This window comes from Mastomys coucha, unplaced genomic scaffold, assembly GCF_008632895.1.
Source record: "Mastomys coucha isolate ucsf_1 unplaced genomic scaffold, UCSF_Mcou_1 pScaffold9, whole genome shotgun sequence".
Lineage (NCBI taxonomy): Eukaryota > Metazoa > Chordata > Mammalia > Rodentia > Muridae > Mastomys > Mastomys coucha.
This window is the reverse complement of record NW_022196915.1, coordinates 45,301,441-45,326,097: the sequence shown is the minus strand read 5'-3', so window position 1 is coordinate 45,326,097 and position 24,657 is coordinate 45,301,441. Positions and strand designations below refer to the sequence as shown.

Genomic DNA, 24,657 nt, shown 5'->3' with positions numbered 1-24,657 from the left:
GGTCCTGTGTGCTTCCTCCTGTGTCCTGAGCAACGGGTTGTTCCACAGATAGGTGACAGGAAGGACAGTGGACTGTGAACTTCTAAAAGCTAGGGGAAACGATTTTTATGTATACTTAATCATAAAAAGAATGTCAGAGGAGAGGATGCTTAATTGGGTTTTAATATCATGCAATGCGTACATGCATCAAAATGTCACATGGCTCCCCTTGGGTGTAAAACGTTTATGATTTTGATGTATCCACTTTAAATAAATTTAATGTAAGAAGAAAATAATTGAGAAGGACTCATGAATCTGGAGTGAATTGCTTAATGAGCATATCACACATATGTGTGCATTCCCCAATTCTCCACTTATGGAAGAGGGGCTGTAATGGCTTTCCATGTTTAGAAGGGGACACCGGGGAGGGTGGTAATGACTGTGGCAGGTGCCTTGCTGATTGTCAACACTTGCTGTCACGTTTATAGCGCATCTCATAACTTCTGCTCATTAAACACTCAAAATCTACATATGTTCATGGATATGACTTGGTTCTTATAATTGGTCTTAAAGAAAAAAAATGGATCCACTGCTCCTGAAGCAGAAAGCATGAAAGGAATTTAAAAATAATTAAACTGTATTTAAGAAAAAGGACATTTCCAAAGTTCACTTTATTGCTATGATTTCCCAATTTCTCTTCTGCAACCAGCAATAAAGGGGTTAAGGGAACCAACAAACCAGTGACAAATCCTGTGGGAAAGAGGCCAGTCTTGATACAGTCCCCACCTTGACAGGGACAGAGGATTACACAGGACTATAGCTATGGAGTGGTGTGTGTTCTCTGGCTCAATGCCTTCAAAGTGTTTCTCAGTCATGATCATTCTTGGACCTATTGGGATTAAAGTAGCATTCATTCAGCTCAGAGGGCAATAGACCTAGAAATAGCTGACCTTCACAATCATTTTCTTCAGAACTAGGGCATCTGGGGAAACATCAGTCCATTCAAAGAACTTGCCATGCTCAGAAATGTCCGCTTCTGATGATCATGCCTTATGCATCAGAAGGCTTTGGCTAACAGCATTAAAAGACTTCGGTTTCACAAATGTTTCCAAGTGACCCATGGAGTGGTAAGCAAGGCAGATTGTTCAGCTACCTGAAGGGTGCTAAGAAAGGGCCCCAGTGAGGGAAGAACCAAAGTAAAGCCATAGTATCTTCTGAAGTGCCGACAGCCTTGGCATGCCCACAGGCCATGTACTCTCTTCCTGTGTCTTTTGGGTCTGTGGCTGGTCCCTGGCTTTGTCTGAATCCTATGGAATGAGTTCTGAAAACCCTTGTTCAGACAAAAGATCATTTTTCAAATACCAAATATGATTGAAGCATTCAGAGCACCTGTAGTCATAGGCAGGCGTAAGCAGAACGGTGCGTTCTGTACTTAGGAAACAGAGAGGGAGCTGAAATGGATCAGAATCTTACCTGGGAGAAACCTTCCACAGACTCATAATAGGGTCAGGAGGTAACTGAGCATGCCTCAGCTGGGTAAGCCTACTTACCTTCTAATAGGGAAGCTAATAACTCCACGGCTGTATTGGCAGAGGGGGTGCTCAGCTAGCCCTTGGGAATTATGAAAATGTACACATTGGGGTTGGCCGGTAAACTCTAGTGACTCCCTGCAGGAAATCAGATAAGTGTCTAGCCTAGGCTACTTTCCCACTGTGGTCTGTGTGCTAGCTGAGAATCTCAGGTGTATAGGGAGTTTTTAAAATTATGGTTGCGAAATTCAAATTGTACTAAATCCTGTATGTCTGACTTTAAGCCAATTGTATGCAACTCCTTGAGAACTTTCGCCTTCATTAAAAAACAAGCTTGCAAAGATTTTGTCTGAGTATAAGCAGGGAAGTGTAAAATTAGGTTTGAAATTTCACAATCCAGTCTTTTGTTACTGAGAGGTAGCCTCATTGGATGGAAGGACTTGAGAGAGACTGTGTATTTCATTTGTTATCTCACCAGAGTACAAACAGCTGCTACTATGGAAACAGAAGCACTGATGTAGTGGCCGCTAAGAAGGAAGGGATCACTTCACACATTCAAAGTGCTTTGTTTTACTTTGTAAGCAAAATCTTCAAATTCTTGAAAATAGGCCTTCTTTTCAATTATAATATTAGGAATTTTAAAGATGAAATCTTACATGGATGGGTCCATAATTAATTTTGAATGTCACTTATACATTACAAGGTCATGTATACCAGAAACTTCTAAAACCAAATATCCAACAACTTAAAATTGCTTTTTTTCCTCTGTAGATAATGCTGAAACACTTAGTGAAAATCTCTGCTTACCACATTTTCAAACATCCACTAAAATGATTGAATATATATATTCAAGGTAGGGTGTGGTGGCACACACCTTCCAGCCCAGCCCACAGGAGGCAGAAGCAGAAAGATCTCTGTGAGTTCAGGCTAGCCTGATCTACATAGTGAGACCCTATGTTTGGGTTCTCAAACAGAACCCAAACCACAAAAACAAAAACAAAAAACAAAACAAAACCAAAACAGCATTAAATAGGGAATGGGAACCCATACTCTCTTCAGGGTTGACAAATTAAACTGTCTTATATGGAATAATATTTTGTATTTATGGAAAATTAGGATGATTTGTGTATCAATTTATCTGATGTCTATATCTCTATGGGGAATATAATCTCAGTTATTTCAAACACAGCAAGAGATTTTCTTTCCCCCTGGGTGACAAAACCATGCAGAATATGTCTATCTCTTGTGACTATAAACATAATCAGAAAAGCAAAGTTCCAAAAGAAAAAGAAAGGGGAAACCCAAGTTCCCCAAAACACTGTCTCATAAAACGGAAGTGCAGTGGCTTTATATAGGGCGTGTGAGAAGGAGATTAAAACGTTGCTCCAGGTTTACCTTTCTTCCTGAAGCGCTGGCATCAATTTCACACTACTTTCTGATGCATGTTAAAATTATGAAAATAGAACCAGTATACCAGTATCTCACCAAATCAGTTTACAAGTCTCAATGTGGGTTTTTTTTTTGTTGTTTTTTTGTTTTTTTGTTTTTTTTTTTTGTTTTGTTTTGTTTTGTCAATTAGAATCCTCCTCACAGCAGCTGTGGACCTATGGCTCAGACAGGCTCCTCGGAGCACACCAGTGTGGGAGCTTGTCTCTAGTCACCAAGTAGAACCTGTGTGAGAATGAAGGGAAAGCCTTGTTTACATTTTAAATGGAGGAGATGGTGGTAGCATTATTTTACTTCTTGAAAACTTTCTCCTTCCAAAGTTTGGTTTGCTTCTATGATATTTCCCATGGAAGACTTCTTACTCCAACGGTTCTGTTGGGGTTCCTGAAGGAGATCCGTCCTGAACAATGGTCTCCCATAGCTACCAGCCCACTCTAAGAATGCAAAGCCCCAGAGTAGCACTGGATCCCTTTAAAGCAGTCCCCAGGTAAGGTCCAGCCAACTCAAATGTTGAGCAGAAATTCTGCTCTGAACTGATGCTCTCTGTATTGTGTATACAAACTGCTCGGGAACGAGTCACATCATCTCATTTGAATTGTAAGCTCTGAGCCTCTCATTCACTCAGCAGATGTGTATGGTGTCTTTTGTGGGTGACAAGAAAGTGGGAGTAAACAGTACAACATACTGAAAGAAGGGGTATTCATAAATATGCATGCGCTCTTCCTAGCACTTGCTATCTAAAATCCCCGTACCTGCTCTATCTTCTCCACCTCCAGGGCTTGCTACTTTGTACTTATATAGATCTAGCAAGGCTTTAAAGTGCACATAATAATCACCCAAACTTACTTTGAATTAAGCCCTTGATATGTGGTATTATTTTTAAGACAGATATTCTAAGTTTATATTGCATACATAGAATTAGTTTAAAGATCTGGAGTGGGATTTGCTAACATCCACATTTATGTGTTGATACTTATTTTTAGTAGCTGTTAAACCTACGCCATGGTTTGAATCTAATTTAGCCCTTTTCTGCATAAAGACGTGCCAGGTGCTGGGGACGAGTCCTGGGAGCAAGAGCCAAGTTTCATACTTTTTACATAGTTTTCTTTACCTCCAGTATATTTAGTTGAATCTTAGCAAGGTAAAGACAGCCATGGACTTATCACTGAAGGCTTGCTGGACACCTACTCTCTAGATGCCAGGACACAGTGGGGAGCCAGACAGTGTGGAGCCTGCATTTTATGAGAGGGGACTGATAAAACGTAAGAAATTTGGTCAGTATTTCTTTAGGCTGTGCTGTGATTTAAAGTAGGATGGTATGAGCCAGTGACTGGTCAGGATAGATGGGAAGCATCTCAGGTGAGGTGGGAGACACATGGTAAGTTCCTTTTTTGTTACTAAGATAAAAAAAAAAAACTGTGAATAAGGTAACCTACAGGGGTTTGTGGGGCTTATACTTCCAGAGGGCTAAGAATCTACCAAGGTGGGAAACTTGGCAGCTGCATGAAGCTGAGAGCTCACATCCTCAAAAGCAAACCGTGACTAGAGGGGAGTGAACTGGAAGCAGCATGCATACAGCTTTCATCTCCAAGCCCACCTCCAGTGACAGACTTCTTCCAGGATGGCTGTAAACCATCCCAAACCTTCCCAAACAGGGCCACCAACTCGGAACCAGTTGCATAAATGCCTGAGACTGAGTGGACGTTTCTCATTCAAACCAACATAGAATGGTTTAATGGAATGGCAGGAAGGGGCCACCCTAGGTGGATCTTTGAGTAGAGTATTTAAGAAAGAAGGTTGTCCTGGTTAAGGTTACTGTTGCTGTCAAGAAATATCATGACCAGAAGCAAACTGAGAAGGAAAGGGTTTATTTCCATATCACAGTTCATCAGTGAAGGGAGTCAGGAGAGGAACTAAAAACAGGGCTGAAACCTGGAACCCAGGACCACCAGTCCACAGATGACAGCACCTACAATGGGCTGGGCCCTCCCCCACCAATCACTAATTAAGAAAATGCCTTTTCAGTTGGATTATTACAGAGGCATTTCCTCAATTGAGGTTTCCTCCTTTCAGATAATTGTGGTTTGGGCCAAGACGACATAAAACAAGCCAGCACAAGGGGAGCTGGCTTGAAGTCTGTAAGATGAGAAAGCACTTGCAATGGCTGGGGAGCCTCAGCACCGGCTCTTACATTCAGAACTTCATGGGATCAAACAACAGTGATGGGAGGTGAGACCAGAGCTCAAGACACACCCAGAGCTAAGGAGCATCCTGTCTCCCATATTTGCTGACTACTGTACTTTGTGAACTGCAGTCACTCTAAGGTGCCCTTTCTGCCAGGCGTGGCATGGCCTTGGTAGGGACAGAATGACATGGTTCCTGCCCCTGGGAGAAGGCCAGCAGGTATGGGCCTCCACAAGTGTCAATAATGATTACTGTGGCTGTAAGGCTTGCTTGTATAATAATGCACATATTTCATATTCCTCCTTCAAGAAGTGTCCTCCCTGTTAATGTTAAGGACTCCATGATAATCAGAGACAGTCTCGGCAAAATGGTGAATGCTGGGACCTTCAAGACAGCCTTTAAACCTGCAAGGGGCGGACTCTAAAAACGTGTTCAAAAATAAATAATTCCTCAAAAAAGAAAGATACAACATGAATTATATGAGGGGGCTTCATGACTCTAAAGGAACAAAAGCAGCTGTGCTGTGAGCCAACTTGTCAGAAAAATACTAAGGAGGCAGATGAAGAGATTTAGGGAGTGGTGATCACAGGCGATACCACTCAGCTAAGTTTTTTTTTCGTTTGTTTATGCTTACAAAGGCAGATTCCTGAGGTCAGGTTTGGCTAGGGCCAGGAGCAAAGTTATGCCAAGGTGTGGTAGAAGTAGTAATTCAGGACTGGGTCTCACCCAGCTAGTTTATCCTCTGTGCTTAACAGAGGCAGGCAGATCTCTGAATTCTTCTGCAATGTTAAAAGAAAATGTGTACTTGCTGTCTCCTAAGAATTAAGGGACTGGGGTCATGGGATGCTGGTTCATAGGATAATCAAAAGGGAACCTGGAGTAAATTACTAGGTTGATATGTAAAATAAAAAACTAGGCATATGGTCTGCGAGAAATGAGCTATCCAGAGAATTTTTTCTAGAACAAGACAGAACTGATTGGAGAACTGTCTGGAGCAGAGAATAATGAGAAAGCTGTCTGGAGAGAGCTGTCTGGAGATCTCCAGAGAAAGCAGAACAGAGAGAAAGTAGTGTACAAAGCTGTCTCAAGCAGAACACAGGTCGTCAGCTTGGATCCATGATTCGACTTCAAATCATTTGTTTTTAGTGCTCCCAGACATCCCTTCCTCAGAACCCCTCCCCAAGCTGAGGCTGGCCCTTGGCGCATTTCCCTACCTTGAGATTGGTGGTATTTATCACAAAGCTTTGGGGCCCAGTGGAACAAACCTTAGTAAAGAACATCACGTAGTTCTTTATTTTTGCTAGGGAGTCAATGATCATTCATTTGAATATGGTATTATTATTATTATTATTATTATTATTATTATTATTATTATTGCAGCAAAATGTTTTCTAGCACCTATCAATCTAGTGACTAGGACATACATAATATAATGGGGAAAGTGCCTTCAGAGGTGAGCATGTGACTTTGAAACCTGTAACTAGCATAGTGAGAAAACCAAGACTAAGAAATGAAGGTGTTGGACTTGGGGCGAGGGAAACGGGTGAACTCAGGTCTTCTCCCCATGAAAACACTTCAAGTAACAAGAGTATTTGTGTGCAAAGGTGAGAAAGATAGGTATTCATTAGTGTTTCAATTACCCATCAGTAGAACAGCCCAGATAGCTCATCTTTGTAATTATCTATAGCATCCTTGTGACAATATATTCACTTTTGAAAATGATTTTTGCACAAATATTTTATGTGAATAGATGTAATGTAAATTGATAATTTCCAAATTTCAATCCTTTTCATTGGCTGAAGGGAGAGATTAGTCATTCAAGCCACCCACTTTCATTTTTTTTATTATTTATTTACTTATTTATTTATTTGTTTTAGCTTCCCATGACTTTTCTGTGCTCAGGAAATGAATTTCTTGATCCTTGGCAATTGTTCAGCATCATACCTACTGTTCAGCACCTTACTTATTGTTGCCAAGTTGCCAAGCTGTGGAGTGGAGTCAAGAGTCAGTTTTGAGGTTGGAGTACCACCTGCCCTTCTACAGCTGCCAGTGTCAGCATCCTCATTGCTATTCTGGGGCATCTCTTTGGCATTTCACCTCAACCTCTGTTGTCTAAAAATCTTCAAGTGATTTCTATCCATGCAGCCTTCAGCTGCTCTTGCTGCAAGTAGCTTGGATTGGAAGAGGTTTTAAGGTCTTTAATTGTTCTTTGGAATTCACTTATTCCACGACGGATGGGATTCTAGAGCCATCTGCAACCTGCTTGGCATCCTACCTTCTGAATGTTACACTCTACCATGTGCGGATGGCACAAACTTGCCCTTTCTTGAGTTTTCTTAATACACATATGCATATCTGTGGAGGAATGTGCATGCAAGTATATATAGCCTCGTAGCTGTGGCTGCAAACATATAAATCTTCTTTGTAGTTGTATCTACTTCTACTGTGTAGATGTCAATCTGAGCAGCCTACAAAGATTAGGAATCTTCTAGTTTTTCTAAATTCTATGTTAACATCACAGCATCTTTAAAAATTATTAACTTGGAAGTAACCCAGAGTCTGTCAACACACAGATGTTTCCAGGTGTAGTAGCAGCATATCCTTTAATCCCAGCACTCACTAAATGACAGGGACAGATGGATCTCTGAGTTCAAGGCTAGCCTGCTCTACATAGTAAGCTCCAAGATAACCAGGGATGTACAGTGAGACCTTGTCTCAAGGGGAAAAAAAAGACAGGCATTTTATTTTAGTTTATGATAACAAGAAATTAAGGTTCAATGCCTACATTAAAATAATTTTAATAATGTGTTTAGCATACACCAAGCATTGTATTAACCACTAACTCATCTTATTTTATTTACCAAATACTGGATCAGTTCCTTTTTTTAAAGAAAGAAGAATCTAAGGTTCAAAATGGTGGAGCTTTGGAACCAAGTAAGAAAGAAGCCAACCGACTCAACACCATGGGTCCTACAGCTCCCATCTTCTTGATGGAGATAAGAGTACAGTGGTCGATATGTTTGTGGTTTGTGAATATATAGAATCTGAACATCCAAGGAAAAGTGAAATGGGAGAGTTTGCAATACAGAAGTTTTGATACAGTTTCCAGTGTGGGGTTGGTAAGTCAGAAGAGTTCTCAACAGCAGAAAGTACTCTTGGGAAGCTACAGGAAGTTCGAGTCTAGAGCATTAAGATGAATAGCTGTGAGCAGTCTTGCTCATATCAGAATCTCCATTTAGAACCTTCCAGGCATTTGGAGGATGGTAACATATCCTGTGAGATCTATGGCTGACTTCAGCTCTCTGTGTTGCTGTTCATGGTCAAGAGCCAGTCCTTGTTTGTGTACAAGGAAAACATTGTGGTCTACCGGGTAAACACTCAGAGCTGGGACTCTGTGGGTGAGAGCAGGTGCGTATGAAAAGTTGATCCAGGGAGCATCAGGCAAGAGCCCAGTTCCCATCTTAGTGACGACACCCCAGTTTGTTTAGCAGAAGAGTTTACAGTTGTTTTGCCTTAGCATTACAGTTTGCTATTCCCTTTCTGCAAACAAGAAAACCTGGACTCAAAGAGATTTAGCCTTCTTCCCAAAGCACACAGCTAGCAATGGCAGGGTTGAGACACAAAAACCATTCAATTATTTCATTCAATGGGAAGTTTTTTCTAATTTTTAAATTTTGAATTCATTTACTTTATTTACATCATTCTTCCCTCTCCTCCCTCCAATATTTCCCCTGTCTCCCTCATACATACTTCCTCTCAAATTCATGACAAATATATACCCTATTCAATCCAGTCACTATTGCTCATATGTACATGTCTTTAGGGTTGACCAGTTGGTGTTGAATTAGAGGGTTCATGTCTAGGTAAGACCGATTCTCCTCTCAGCAGCCACTAGTTGCTGTAACTCTTCATTTAGAGATGGGGCTTTGTGAGATTTCCCCATCAGAGTCGATGTGTCATCTGGTGTTGTCATTATGTAGGTCTTGCCCTTATATCCAAGATAAGCGTTGATCTCCCTCTTCATCAAAGAAGCTGCTTCTTCAGATGGCAAGTATGCAGAAAGCCACCGCTAGTCAAAACACGGCCCAGCTGGGCCCAGATGAGACCTCTACAATGCAGGTCCTATAACTAAGTCTAAGGTGACATCCCAGAAGAAGGTAAGGGGAGACTGGAGGGGTCAGAGGACCAGGGTGTCTTCTGTTACTATGCCTTCACTATATAACAGTGAAGGGGCACCCATGACTCAACAATATAGTTGCTTCTTGGAAAACACGTTAAGGTTGGACGCCATTATATACATCTAGAATGATGTCTGATTCAAGATGAGGAGAATCCAAGAAAATATGTTTTCTCCTTCCTCTGATGTTTGAGAGAATAAGTCAGACAAATGGAGCTATAAAGCACCTTCTCCACAGAGACACATGGCCTACATTAGAGTCTGTGGTCCTGCATATGTGACTTAAGTGAGCCAGTTAATGCTACCCCTCTGAAATTTGCCTGCTTTGTCACAGCTCTGAATAGACACAGCTTCCCAGAAAGAGAGAGTGTGGAGGAACAATGACAGTGGAGTCAAATTGTTAAGCCATTTGGGGTAAGTAGAGGAGAGAGGCCTGACATTCCTCAGCTGGAAGTCTCACTATAGAAACAAAGAAGGGAATGCAGAATCACCCTCCATGAGAGCTCCTGGTTTTCCAGGGCAGAATGCCATATGCTGGTACTTGATGGCAGCTCTTGTCATCCACTACTGGCCATCAGTTTCAAGTCTCAAATGCCTTCATTTTATCCTTTTTGACTCTCTCACTTGAAATCCCACCTTTTATTTGCCTTCTCTTTTGTCTCGAGGTTTCATTACCTTGCAGTTCTCTTCACAAAACCAAGAATAAAATAATAATAATCAGTAAATCATTGATAAATAGGTATGATTTGTTATTAAGTAGGCAAAGTCAAATGACCAATGAATTGAAGCTGGCAATCATAAACATGTTAACACTTCTTTTGTTTTACATGTACCAGGAATGACTTGCTTTTTAAATCTGAGTAACTTTCACAGTCATTTGGGGAATTTATCATTATAAGATCATCTTTATAAGAAAAAGAAAGAGCCTAACCAATGACTGTTTAGGAGGCCTGGGAGACCGGTAAGATAGAAAATTCAGTGTTGAGTCTCCAATCCATGGCCTATAATTGAGTTGTTCCAACTATGTAGAAAGTGTTCATAAAGCATGATTTCTTATGATCCATGCATCCATGCTCCATAAGCATGCCACTGTCCCCATTGCCACACACCCATTTCTTTGTATCCCCACATAGAAAGCCCCACAGCCCCACAGCCCCACATGTGGTCTCTCTCTCATTTCATACTGTCATTCTGATATGATTGCTTGTTACCAGGATATCAGCTTGATTCCCTTAAAGCTTTCCATGTTTCCTTGAAACAGAAACCACGCAATGTCTCTGATTCCTCACCACTGCATGCAATTCTTTCTAGTTCATAAAAACAAACAAACAAACAAAGAAACAAAAAAAAAACCCAACTTTCCAAATGTTTCAAATTAATGGCATCTCTTTTTTCCTCTAATTTTTCTAGAGTGTTTCTTCACTGTACAGTCATATGGCAAAAAAAAAAGTGAAAGAAATTCTGCTTGCCACATCCTTGTGCCTCCTACTCATATGAGCTAATAAAGCTGTGCGGGAACATTGAAGACGGTTTTCAGGAGCTTAGGGATAAACAGTCTCCATTTCTAACACTTCAAAGAAATGTCAGTGTGTTTACTCGGAACAGTGCATTCTAATAAAGCAGGGCAGCACACGTTTCTCTTGTTTTTAAGTAGTTATATTAAGATCATAGTCCTGACCTAACTAACACACGTAGACATGCTTTATTATAAATCCCCAAGCTGATATGACAAAGGTGAGAGGAACTGTTCTTTATTTATAAGTACAAACATTTACAAACACATTTCCTATACAATTTTACTTATAAGCAGAGATAATTCGAAACCATTGATTTTTAGTGAGAACAATGTTCCACAGTATCAGCCTCCTGCCAGGTCAGGAGCACAGTCTAAGTACCCATTGAACATCGATCTTGTTGAACTGAGAAAGACAAACAGCTGGAAAAGTCCATTTCACAGGAAAGCAGTTTGCTTTCGTGTATCTGTCTGGACAATGGTACAGAGTTCAGTCTCCTGAAAGCAATGGAAGGCAGGTCTAGCACTCAGACACTTTAACAGCTGGAGTCATGTCCCGTACACTATACATCTCCTTTAGTCCTGCCTCAGTAGCCCAGCTGTGTTCAATATTCCTACACCTGGCAGTTATAATTTCTAGATTCCACATACTTGTTTATAAACAGCTCTTTGAAATAGGGCTGATGTGTGAGACTTTTCCTGGGGAGACATGACGCATCCACTCACCCCAGGCAGGGAACCCACAGCAGACCAAAAGAACAGTTGCGTCAAAGTCCAGCTTCAAGAACTAGTGACTTTTTATTGGTGTTACTTACAGGAGTGTGGGCGAGGAATTACTTACAGGAGGGAGAAAACTCAAAGATAAGTACATCACTAAAAGCCCACGCTAACACAGCTGATGAGCCCTGAAAGCTGGATCCCTGCGGTTCTCTGTGCAACTTCTAAGCAGCTAAGGTCGAAGACTGTCTTCTTTGTGGCGTGGCTAGTCAGTTTCCTCTCTTCACAGTGGTTTCCTTGTGGAGGGACACTCGAGAATCGTGTAGGTTTCTGCTTTCCGAGACATGTGAACTTTATTTCCTCAGTCTCATGAGTCTCCTTTGCTCTCTCCTGGAGGGACAATGTCCTAGCTTGCTTTTTGTTGCTGTGATAAAACATGGACCAAGCCATCCTTGGAGGGGGAGGTCTAAAGGATTGGCTTATACTGTTCTGTCACAGTGCATCACTAAGGGAAGCCAGGGCAGGGATTCAGGCAGGAACTTGGAGGCAAGAGCTGAAGAACTGAATATGGAAGAATGCTCCTTACTGGCTGGGTCCCCTGGTTCATTCTGCTACCTTTCCTATGCAGTTCAGGCCTACCTGCCCAGAGAGGACACCACCCACAGTGGTCTGGGCCTTCCTACATCAATTGGCATTGCGAAAAAGCACAACAGACATAAGGACAAGCCAATCTAATCTGGGCAGTTCTTCAGGTAACTTTCTCTCTTCCATGGTGACTTGAGTTTGTGAAAGAAACAAGAAAACTAACCAGCACAACTCACCCCTTGTCAACTGGACATACAAACATATCACTATTAAACTGTAACATCGCTTGTTTGTCCCCAAGATCTCATGTTAATCTCACTGTATGAAACACATGTCCAACTTTAAAAGCTCCACAGTCTTTAAAAATGTTAACACTGAAAGTTCAAGGTCTCTTTAAAAAGAAAAATCTAAAGTCTCTTAACTGTGGGTTCTTATAAAACTCAAAACAAGTTAAATGCTTTCTTACTTCAAGAGAAAGAACCAGGGAATGGTCACAAACAGATCAAAGCAAAACCCAAATCCTTCTATAAAAAGCTCAATGCCTGATGTCTGGAACTCACAATTTTCTGGGCTGCAAATGGCTTGGGCAGTCTTTTCCAACACTGCCGTCCGCAACAAACATGGCTTGTGTTACTTAGACCTAGGCAAGCTCCAGAGTGTGACCATCCCAGGAGACTTTTCAACACTCCAGGGTCTCCACTACAACTGAAGCTTGGCCTTCAGCATTGGCCTTTCTGAAGGGAGACTCTGACACTGCCACAAATGCCAAGCCGCCTCTGCTCTCCATGTCCCCCTCATGCCTTCAAAATGGGTACCATGAATGGGATTATCCAACACACATCCAAGTTTGGCTGCCAGCTTGAAATGTAGGCTTGGCCTCTCTAGACCATAGGTCCTGTGAGCTGGCCCCGAGGAAATAGAAATAGTTCCCAGAAGATTTCATGTCAGTGATGGATGCTGATCTCTCTCTCTCTCTCTCTCTCTCTCTCTCTCTCTCTCTCTCTCTTGGATGCTGATCTCTTATTGTTAAGCTGATATTTGTGCTCAAGCTAACCTGCCTTGGTGGTTCCCACAGAGTGAAGGCTCCACTTCCACAGGTTCTTAATTTGAGAATGTTACATTAAAAGTCCCAATACAGCCTTTAAGGAACTCTCAAAATTCCCTCTGAAACTTCACAAGCCAGGCCTCCATCACCTGCATTTTTCTCAGTGTTATCTTCCAAGTTCTCACAACAGCTTATTAAGCTCTGAGGACTCAATGGCTTTTCCAGCTCAAAGTTCCTGAATCATACATTTTCCTTCCACTAAACACTGCAAGAAATAAAAACTGCATGGTCAAGTCCATCACAGCAATATCCCACGTTCCTAGTAGCAACATCTGCCCTAGTTTGCCTTCTGGTGCTATGAGAAAGCACTGACTAAAGTCAAATTGGAGAAGGAAGGGCTTTATTTGGCTTACACTGCCCTGTTACAGTCCTTTTTGGAGGGAATCCAGAGCAGGAACTCAAACAGTAACCTGTACGTGAACTGAAGCAGAGACCATAGAGGAACCCTGTTTATGATTGCTTCCCGTGGCTTGTTTAGCTACCTTTCTTATCTATGAATGGCATCCTTCTTATCTCAGCCCTTACCACTTATCTATGAATGGCACCACCTAAGGTAGGCTGGGCCTTGCAGTTCATCAACTATCAGTTAACTAAAAGGTTCACAGACATAAACACAGGGCAATCTGAGCTGGGAAATTCTTCAAATGAGGCTCTCTCTTCTGAGGTGACTCTATTTTGTGTAAAATTGACAAAACTAATCAGCACACACTGTTTCAGTGTGGAGAAAAATTGTTACATACCTTACATTTTCTGCTGCCCAGAGTTGAACCCAGTATCCCAAATAAAACCAGAACAGGACAGAGTGCCATGAGAACTTAACCTTGCTGTTACTGAGGGCAGTTGGTTCCTAGAGTCCTGTCACTCTCCTTCTCAACACACACACACACACACACACAGAGAGAGAGAGAGAGAGACAGAGAGAGAGAGAGAGAGACAGAGACAGAGAGACAGAGACAGAGAGACAGAGACAGAGAGACAGAGAGACAGAGAGACAGAGAGACAGAGACAGAAACAGAGACAAAGAGACAGAGACAGAGAGACAGAGAGAGACAGAGAGACAGAGAGAACACCTCTCTATTCCATGCATAAATACAAGCATTGTGAGCTAACTCTGGTATTTAAGCCATAGTTATAACACCCACTCTGTAACCTACTCTTTGGTATGAAGCATTCTCAGGCTACACATCCTCATATTCAATCTACTTTGTGTAAACTGTATTTTAAAACTGCATTTATACTCAATCTGGAGCCTTTCTCCTTGTCATTCTTATTTAAATAATAAAATCAAGTAACTGTTCACTAGTATACAGCATTTACAGTGTATTGGATATTCTATACCATCTGGAAATGGTTTGAACTACACAAGAACATATGCCTAAATTATATGCAAATACTACTGTATTTCATTCAAGGAACATATATTTCTACAGATGCTGGTATCTAAGGGAGTGTAAGAGTTCTCCCCAATAGATACTGAGGAACAATTTGCAACCTGGATTGCAATCTGGATTAGTCAGAATTCTCCAAAGTTGTGTTTCTCAACATGTGGATTACAACTTGTGGGTCAACCAACCCTTTCACAGGAGTCACCTAGGACCATTGGAAAACACAGATATTTACAGTCTGATTCATAGCAGTGACAACATTATAGTTATTAAGTAACACCCATAATAATTTTATGGTTGAGGGTCACCACAACATTAGGAACTGTATTAAAGTTAAAGACTAACAGTGTTAGGGAGGTTGAGAACAGAACTGATAGAATTAACATGTATTAAATGAAGATTCATTAGACTGGCGTACAGGAAGTGGTTCGTGTAGTCCAGCAGTGGCTGTCTGGTGATGTAAAGGAGAATCTGGTAGTTGTTCAATCCACAAGGCAGGATATCAGAATCCTTAATCTGGTTCTGAAGTGCTAGAGAATTCCTGGAGAGCTGTTGCTCTTCAGTTTATGTTGGAACTCTGAAAAATTAGATCAAATAGCAGTGCCTTAGAAATAGGATAGATGAACTTTCCAGCTAGGGTGTGGACAAGCAGGCAAAAAAACAAGCCTCCCCCTCATTAATTATTTATTCACTTTAAATCCCAACTCTGCCCCGGCTCCCAGTGCCCCTTCACACAGTCCCTCCCCCATATCCCTCTCCTCTTTCCATGTCCTTTTGTGTCATCTGCCACCAGAAGGGGTAGTTCAGACTTAGAGTGGGTCTTCCTGCTTCAAATAATCTAGTTTAGAAACTCCCTCACAGGAATGCCCAAAAGCTTGGGTTTTAACTGATTCCAGGTATAGTCAAGTTGACAACCAAAATTAACCATGGCAGAATTTATCCCCTGTGCATGTGATAGCTACTACCCACTTATATAAACTAAGGGACATTTTAAAAGATATAGTCACTGAAATCATAAACAAATATGAATGTATCTAAAATTTGAGTTGTCATGAAAGAAGTCACTGAGTAGCCTGCCAATTGGGGAGGTTTAAAGTGTGCTAACTTGCAGTACTTTGAGTCTTGAATGCCCTCTCAAAGTCCATGTGTTAAAGAACTACTTTAAGGAGAATTTTTTTTTAATCCTTTAAGAGATAGAGCACAGTAGGAGGTCATTAGGTCACTTGGGACATGTCCCCAAAGTGGACTGTGGGCCTTTTGCATCTTTCTACTTTTTTCTTCTGTTCTCTGATCATGGCATCAGTGCTTTGTGTCACTATTTCCACCACAGATCCAAAACAACAGGAGCAGCCCACCACAGATGGGAACCGTTAAAGCTGTGAGTCAATACCTCAGCTAATTATCTAGTTATTTGTTGTAACAATGGAATATTGGCAAACACACAGCTCCACATGTAGGCCAGGTTAGTGTTTTCTCCCCATGTTTAAATAAATCCTAAAACTATAGTAATACTATCTATCTTTAGAATTTTAGGTAAATCTTGAGTTCCATCCACAGTTCCCATTGGTCCATTAACATCTTCCACATTTTCATGGGAGATGCTCTTTTCAAACGTGCTACCCTCTGCTGGGTGGCCTTGTCCTCCATTTTGCTCTTTGAAGCCCCATGGAAAGTTTGCATTAGGCCTCTCCCAATTGGCTGGTTTCAAAGTCAGTCTCACATGACTTAGAGAGTATGTATGGCAGCATTGCAAGTATCAATGTCGGTGTTTTTAACTCAAGTAACACCAGAATTTACTGGCTCAAAACAGCCATTTTCTTCTGCATCATAACTAGCTCAGCTGGCTGGTCTAAAATATGGCTTCTCTTTGTGGGCTCTTGCATGATTATGTCTAGATGGATTAAGATAAAAAAGTCAAAGTTTGGGATTCCACTGCCCCACCTCCTGGGGCTTCTGCACTTCTCAGTACAGTCCATGTGGCGCCTGTCGCTCTCACATCTTTCCATGTGCTTCTTGCTCTAGTAGAGCAACCAAGACAATTTTCTTAGTAGTTCCAAACTCAAAAGCATGGCAGAGAACCCAGTCATACCTGCTAGTAATTAGTGCAGAACTGCTGGTAATTGGTGCAGAACTGCTGGTAGTTAGTGTAAAAGTCACATACAAACTATTACTTCTGCCACATTCCATGGCTAAAAGCAAGTCCCAATAAAAATGCAAATTCTTGGGGCTGGAGAGATGGCTCAGTGGTTAGGAGCACTGACTGCTCTTCCAAAGGTCCTGAGTTCAATTCCCAGCAACCACATGGTGGCTCATAACCATCCATAGTGAGATCTGGTGCTCTCTTCAGGGGTGTCTGAAGATAGCTACAGTGTATTTAGATTAAATAAATAAATAAAATCTTCTTAAAAATGCAAATTCTTAGCAGGAGGGAACTACATATGAGCATAGGATCCTATCAGTCTGAAATGATTCGTCTAAGTATGTAGTAGCTTTATTAGAAACTTGTTTGGCACTAAAATGAGACCAAAAAAGCAAGGGAGAGAACAAATAACTACTAAATGTATTTAAGATACTGATTAGGAGATCAGGGGGATGGCTCAACAGTTAAAGGGGCTTGCCAAGCTTGGTTATTTTAGTTCAATCCCTGGGACTAACATGGTGGAGAGAATCAATTCCCTTACATTGTTCTGTAGCCTCTATATGTATGTTGAGTCTCTCTCTCTCTCTCCCCTCTCTCTGTGTGTATTTGTGTGTGTGTGTGTTGAAGAGAGAGATAGGGAGAAGGGGGAGAAGTGATAAAATAAAAAAATAAAGTATTTTTTTAGCCTCTTAGAAAGAGATGGAAGAATGACTCATGAGAAGTATTCATCAAGGTTGATGGCATGTGCCATAATGTTTTATGTTTATCAGCAACCACACAAGCAGCATCTGGCAAGGACTCAGTATCAACTTCAAAAATTCAATGAATTTTACTAAAGCTTTGCTCAAAAACTGACACATTATTATTATATGTAGCTGTTTAAATATTGTTTCATAAAACAAGGTTTGAAATTTAGATCAAAGAGTTATCCTCCTTGGTAAACAGCCTAGTGCTGTTTTCTTGAATGTGCCGTCAACAGATGCTCATTCACGCGTTGACTCCATTAGAGGAAGACCTGAGGGTGATGTGACTCTCATCCCATGGCTCAAAGAGATTAGTTGAGTGATCATAACAGTAGCATCTTTTCTTCTGGTTCCTGGAATTTAAATTGTCAGATATCCCTTTTATCAAATAAGAAAACACTAAAATGTTCTGTGAATGCTATTGTTACATTCAATCTTTTGAAAAGCAATATTAAAGATGTATTGTGCAATAGCAGAGAGCAGAGTGACCAAAAAAGTGCAAGCCTGAGAAAGTATTCTGCAGTGAAATGAGTGCTCCTGTTAAGAGAAATGAAATGTTAAGGGAAGATAAATGTCCTTGCAATTAGCTGGGCCAGTGAGGACTACAGGAAAGTCTATAGAAATGGCTTGCCCTGAGTGCCAGTGACCTGAAAACATACACAGGAGTCACCTAAAAGTCAGCTCTTTATTATCACTGAGAGCTCAGTTTAAAACAGGTCAGTGTTAAAGACTCTTCCCCCACAAATGATTGCCTGGAGCCATTTCTGTTATTATTTGAGCTTTGGTAACATGCAGTCCATTAAATCATAGGGATGTATGTTGGGGAATGTGCTACGATAATTTTGTCACAGTGCAGATATTGTAGAATGTGCATCAAGCATGTCACACACAGATGCTGTGTGATAAAAGTTTGTAAGAAGAATAATCCTGGTTCACTTGGGCCACAAGGAACAAGGGCACATAAGATTAAATGATTCATAGAGAGAGAGCAATGCATTGAAGAAAGGTTTACCCACATGAAGGGTGAGGCTGCCACTGATGAGCAGAATACACTGTTTTGCTTTCTTACAAGGGATGGAAGCCCAGGGCCTTGAGCTCACTCAGCATGTACTCTAGCAAAGAGCTGTATGCCAAAACCCTGAATACTGCATATAGTATTTGCTTATATTTTAAAAGGTCTTTTTGAATGACCTAGAATATACAATGGTAAATAAGTAGACCAATTTCACAGTCCTTTTTAGCCATTATCAGGTTCTGTGACTTGCACACAGTTGCTCACTAACCACTGAGAAGCTCAGTGGGTGTGTGCCCATCAATGTCTTTGCCAGCATAGAATGGCAGTTGCATAAGAACAATGCATGGCCACAGGGATTTTTCAGTTCTGTTACAGTTTTGGGGATCTACTTGTACAAACAATGGTTCCTCCTGGGTGAAATGGAATATGACTATACCTGAAATTAGAATATGGGAAACAAATGAGAGAATCTCCACTGACACAGTTTACCTCCACCATTTCCTCACACACTCCCAGCCATGGGCTGGAACACATACATTAGCCATGGCTGCTAGTGGATATTTCTCAGTGCTCATAGATTTTAGAAACAATTTCTCCTAGAGAGAAATATTTTAAACTCATGGCCTTGTGTAGACCAGGGAAGTACTCGACTACTGAGTGACACTCCTACTCTTAGAAATGACTTTTTTCCCTACATATTTTTCTTTGAGGATTTTTTTACAAACACAGTGTATTTTGATCATACTTACCACCCCTGCCCCTTCAACTCCTCCCAGACCTACCTTACTCTGTCTTTATCCACACTTCACATCTGTTTTTGTTTAATACTCATTGAGTCCAATTAGTGATCCCCACACATGCATGGGTGTAGGGCCATTCACTGAAGCATGGGCAACTTGAGGCCCTCATCCCCAAGAAAACAGACTGGCCCATGTCCAGCAGCCATTAAGTATCAATAGCTCAGTAGCTGGGGTGGGGCTTTCTGATCTCTCTCATCCATTCTGGAATTTTGACTTGCTTTTGGCTTGATATTGTACAGGTCTTGTGCAGGCAACCACAACCACAACCACTGTGAGCTTGTGAGTGTGATGATCCTGTAATAGCCAAGATCTCCCCAACCTGTGGCTCTTATGATCTTTCAACCCCCAGTTTTATGATGTTCCCTGAGTCCCATTTATGGCTGAGCCCTCCGCAGGTACTTACTTTCTTACACTTTGAGTGTATGTTACCAGCAGAAGTGATTCTCTATATTAACTACTATCCTATTCCAGAAGCTGAACCAAAAAATCTCTCATTATCATGCCAACTTCTAAAGAATAATGTCTTGAATTTAAGTCTGTTTTTAACCAAAATGATTTGGAAAGACTTTATTAAAGTTTTTTTTCTATCATTACTTTGTAAGATTTTTTTTGTTGTATGTAAGTGTTTTGCTTGCATACATGTTTGTGCACCAATGTATATGCTTGGTGCCTGTAGACATCAGAAGATCCTCTGGATATGGAATTACAGTTGTTGGGAGCCACCATGTGGGTGCTACAATCAAACCCAGGTCCTCTGCAAGAGCAACAAGTGTCCTTAACACAGAGCCATCTCCCAGCTCTTATTAGAGTTTACAAGATAAGGTTTATACTTTTACTATATGACTGTTGTAGGAATTTTCCTGTCCAATCATATTAGGGCAATTGCAGGCCTGTGATTGGACAGGAAAAGGGAGGTAGAGCTAGGAGTTGGGGAGAGAGATAGAGAGGTTGCAGCAGAAGGAGAAGGGAGGAGAGAAGCCAACATGGAGGCAGACCAATAGGAAGAAGATCCTGATCCCTCGTGGTTTTAAACAGCCACAAGTAGCTAAGATTTTCACAAGTTTAGAATAATTGGGGGTAAAGCATTTATCATTATCAGTTGGCTCTGAAATTATTGTATTGGCATCTTGTAAATTGTGATCTTATTATTATATAAATCTAACTGGATAATTAAGCTTTAAGAGTCATGCTTCTACCGGGTAACTAGGTATTAAGATGGCTGATCATGGGGTGTGTGGGGGCATGGCATGGAAACTAGATGAACTCAGAGGGACCACCATGGGAGGTTGCTTTTTGGGGCTAGAGAGTTGTGGGAGGTGGCAGTAATGCGGGAGTATGGCCTGGCCCCTCTGAGATTTGGTGGAGCAGGAGAGATGGTGGGTTATCCTTTTTAATAGTTCCTGCAACATATGACACTGTTATGTTTTTAATTATTCAATAGAAAGCTGTCTTAGTCAGAGGTTCTATTCCTGCACAAACATCATGACCAAGAAGCAAGTTGGGGAGGAAAGAGTTTATTTAGCTTACATTTCCACGTTGCTGTTCTTCACCAAAGGATGTCAGGACTGGAACTCAAGCAGGTCAGGAAGCAGGAACTGATGCAGAGGTCATGGAGGGATGTTCCTTACTGGCTTCCTTCCCCTGGATTTCTCAGCCTGCTCTCTTATAGAACCTAAGACTACCAGCCCAGGGATGGCACCACCCACAAGGGGCCCTACCCGCTTGATCACTAATTGAGAAAATGCCTTACAGCTGGATCTCATGGAGGCACTTCCCCAACTGAAGCTCCCTTCTCTGTGATAACTCCAGCCTGTGTCAAATTGACACATAAAATCAGCCAGAATAAAAGCTAATGAATAAATACTGAGGGCCATTCACCAATAAGTTACAGGAGAAAATGACTGGATTATATGATAAGAAAGTACTTCTAACAGTATAAACCCCACTCCCAAATTAGCCAGTAATCCTGTAGGAAGGTACTGTATGATCAAATGTTTAATCATATAAATATATGTAATAGAATTAAACACTGTTTTCTAGTGTATCAATTTTTTTTTTTATTCATCACTCACTCCACTGTGCTGTTGTTATGATGTGCTTAACAGGGAAGGTGGTTAGTGAATGGAGATAAACATGGTGGTGCTGTAAAACTCAATGAAGATTTCAGAATTCAAATTTCTGCTGCCTCTTGTAATATGAACCTCTTCTCATGTAAATAGTGCTAATATGAAGAACTTTTTCTGCACTATATAAACACAGAGTACCTAAAACAAAGGCACTTTTAATCCTTGAAGTTATATCCAGATTTATGACAGTAATTGTGTTTACATTTTATGGTGCCTAGTATTGACAAAATGTTATTTGCCTATATTAAACAGATGAATACACACACACACACACACACACACACACACACAAACACACACAAAGTATTCAAAAGTTAAAATTTCTAATATTCTACATGAAAATGTTTTTGCCTGTATGGAGCTAGTTTTTAATGGAATTCTGTCTTGTTCTTATTTGTGTTGTCTTGAGATGGGTACCACTGTATAGCTCTGGCCTTGGATTATAGCCGTGCTCCTACTGCTGGTTCCTGAGTGCTCAGATCACAAGCATGTGCTACCTCCCTGGTGTGTGCACTTACATTCCCTGGGCTAGATTCCCAGGAGTGGTACAGAATCATATGGCAGTTTTAGAAGAAACTTCACATTTGTCAGAGTTTGAAAAACCAGCAAAATAGAATGTATACCAAGATTTTTTGTGTTCACCTGCCCTGTCATTTGATAATTATAACCAATTATTAAGATAGATATTTAGTAACTATTTTATCTTCATAAAACATGTATAGATTTGTTCTCATTAAAGGAAGACACGTGGTTTTAAAAGAAATATTTAAGTTCAATGTAATAAAGCTACTATTTTAGTAAAAACAATTCATACTTTAAATATGTATTACAATATGTACTTTAAACATTGGTGTGTGTTGTGATAACTGTCCTTGGTTGTTAACTTGACACGCTTGGAAAGGTGGAGCCTCAGTTGAGGAATTGCCTCCATCAGAATGCCTTTGCAGGTGTCTGTGGGGCATTTTCTTGATTGCTAATTGATGGAGGAGGGTCCAGACCACTGTGGGTGGGGCCACTCTTGGGCAGGTGGTCCTGGACCCTATAAAGAAGCTGGCTAAGCACAAAGAAAATGAAATCCAGTAGGAATGTCCCTCTGTTATGTCTGCTTCAGGCTCCTGCCTTGGCCTCCTTCAACGGTAGACTGTGATGTGGAAGTGTAAGACAAATAAACCCTTTCCTTATTTTATTTTTGAAATAAAACAGTCCACCTGAGCTTTCAATGTGAGATAAATGAACCTGATTTGTTCCTCCTCATGACTGAATAGATCTGTGTAGTCCATGGACCTAAGATTTATTGAAATCTTTCAAATTGATCAGAGGACCTCACACACCTACTGCAGACATTTAGATGAGGGCCAGATGGTCATTATAAGTGTACTTTGAGTGACATTTCTCTTGCTTTCTTCTCCCATCAACAGAGCATAATGCCAGCCACAAAATGAGAAAATAAATACAAAGTCTTCCAGAGAATACTGCCTACTCTGCTTCCATACTGGCTTGAAGGACAGCTTGGGGGAGTTTCTTCTGTTATCTGGGCTGAATTTTTTTTTTTGTCAATGACAGCATGGAATAAGTCCTAGTATCTTTTGTTGAGAGACTCAAGAGGTAGATATAGGAATTCTAACTGGTAATTTTTAAGTAATACAATGGGATGGGGCATTTAGCCACATAATAACCACATGATCCAGTGGATTCCTTACTAGTTTTTTTTTTTAATTATCAAGTTTCTTTAAACATAATTACCAGGCTACCTGACATTTTCCCAACTCCTATGGCTTCTCAAAAATAAAGTAATGTGCCGCTTGCTTCTGCGGGTATGGTTCAGTTGACATTGTGTAGGCATCTGGCAGAGCACCGAAGCATGTGTGGATGCCAACAGCACTCTCTATGGCACTATCATGAAACATCATGCACTTAGGCTGTAATTAATGGCTGAGTTCCCAACTCACATCTGAGATTTTGAGAATGAAAAACTGGTTAATCTCTAGAAAATCCCAGGAAACCTTCACAACATGGGTCTCTGCATATCCTCTTTGGACTCTCTATGTTCACAACCCTCCCCAGCCCCACTCCCAAACACACATCGAGAAAGAGCCTGACAAGATGTTATATGAGGGAGAAGGTTTCCAAACTGAGAACCCGGTTTGTCAAAATCACCTTGTTTTCTGGGTGTGATTATAAAGCAGAGTTCAGCATAAAAGACTTACTTTTAGAGGTCCTACTCAAATTCCAAGAGTCACCAAAGATTATAATCCAATTTTGCTTATATTGTAGTCCAATAACATGCATCCTTGAATAACATTATTTTGAAACTCAGAATGGGTTTTATTTTTGTGGAAGACCAACTAGAACCTGTCAGCTAAATTCTATGTATTTAGTTATTGCTGAACAGTTTCATGATCTCCCCTTCAACACAGTGTGCTATCACAATGGGGAGTGGCTAGGTGTTTGGCACAAGCAGGTTACTGCTTGCTATCTGGTTCAGTTGATGGAAGGCAGGAATTTATTAAACCAGAGCCTTGGAAAGGACCCCTATCTGAATGTGTCAAAGTCTTGCTGCTCCATAGCCACAGATGGCTCTGCCTGGAGCCAGAAATCTCACCCTTATGGACATGGTCATTAGGACAAATCACATGCAGAAACATATCACATCTATCTGAGGGACAAAATAAATCCCACACTCCATATTAGAGATCTGCATGCCTAACGAGCATGTTGAGCAAGGTCAAGATGGAGTGTGTGCTCAGGTGAAAGAAGAACTTCGATGTTCTGTCCTAACTCACCAGACACTGTTAGACATCTCTACAAAAGAAGCTACAATTGCAATGGATCTTGGTGACAGAGATGCATACAAATTAAAAAGATCTTTTAGGGAATTGCTGTCCAAGCTTTGATGAGCATCAGTAATTATTCTCCCAAAGGCTTTGGCAAAGCTTTCCCCTGAGAGGAAAAGGTGGCTGAGTAGAAAGGCTGAAGTTTTGGGGGAAACTCCTGAGTACCAGTGGACAAGGAGAGGTCATGCTCCCCATTTTGCAAATTCTATGACCTCAAGACTAGGACTTAGGACTGTGCTATGTGCTGGGCTCAGCAAAGCTACAGAGTAGCCTCTTAGAATTTAGTATCCCACAGGGATTTTTGTGTTCCTTGCTCAGAGAGAGAGAGAGAGAGAGAGAGAGAGAGAGAGAGAGAGAGAGAGAGAGAGAGAGAGAGAGA

The 24,657-nt window shown here is 41.0% G+C and overlaps 2 long non-coding RNA genes across 2 annotated transcripts; both read left to right on the top strand.

The window, feature by feature from the left end:
• The first annotated feature begins 3,313 nt into the window (after positions 1–3,313).
• Positions 3,314–5,585, top strand: LOC116085124. Its single transcript, XR_004116431.1, has 2 exons — positions 3,314–3,441; positions 5,028–5,585. It is a non-coding gene; the product is annotated as an uncharacterized LOC116085124 (long non-coding RNA).
• Positions 5,586–9,649: 4,064 nt separating this feature from the next.
• On the top strand, positions 9,650–10,833 carry LOC116085128. Its single transcript, XR_004116435.1, has 2 exons — positions 9,650–9,729; positions 10,726–10,833. It is a non-coding gene; the product is annotated as an uncharacterized LOC116085128 (long non-coding RNA).
• Positions 10,834–24,657: the final 13,824 nt, after the last annotated feature.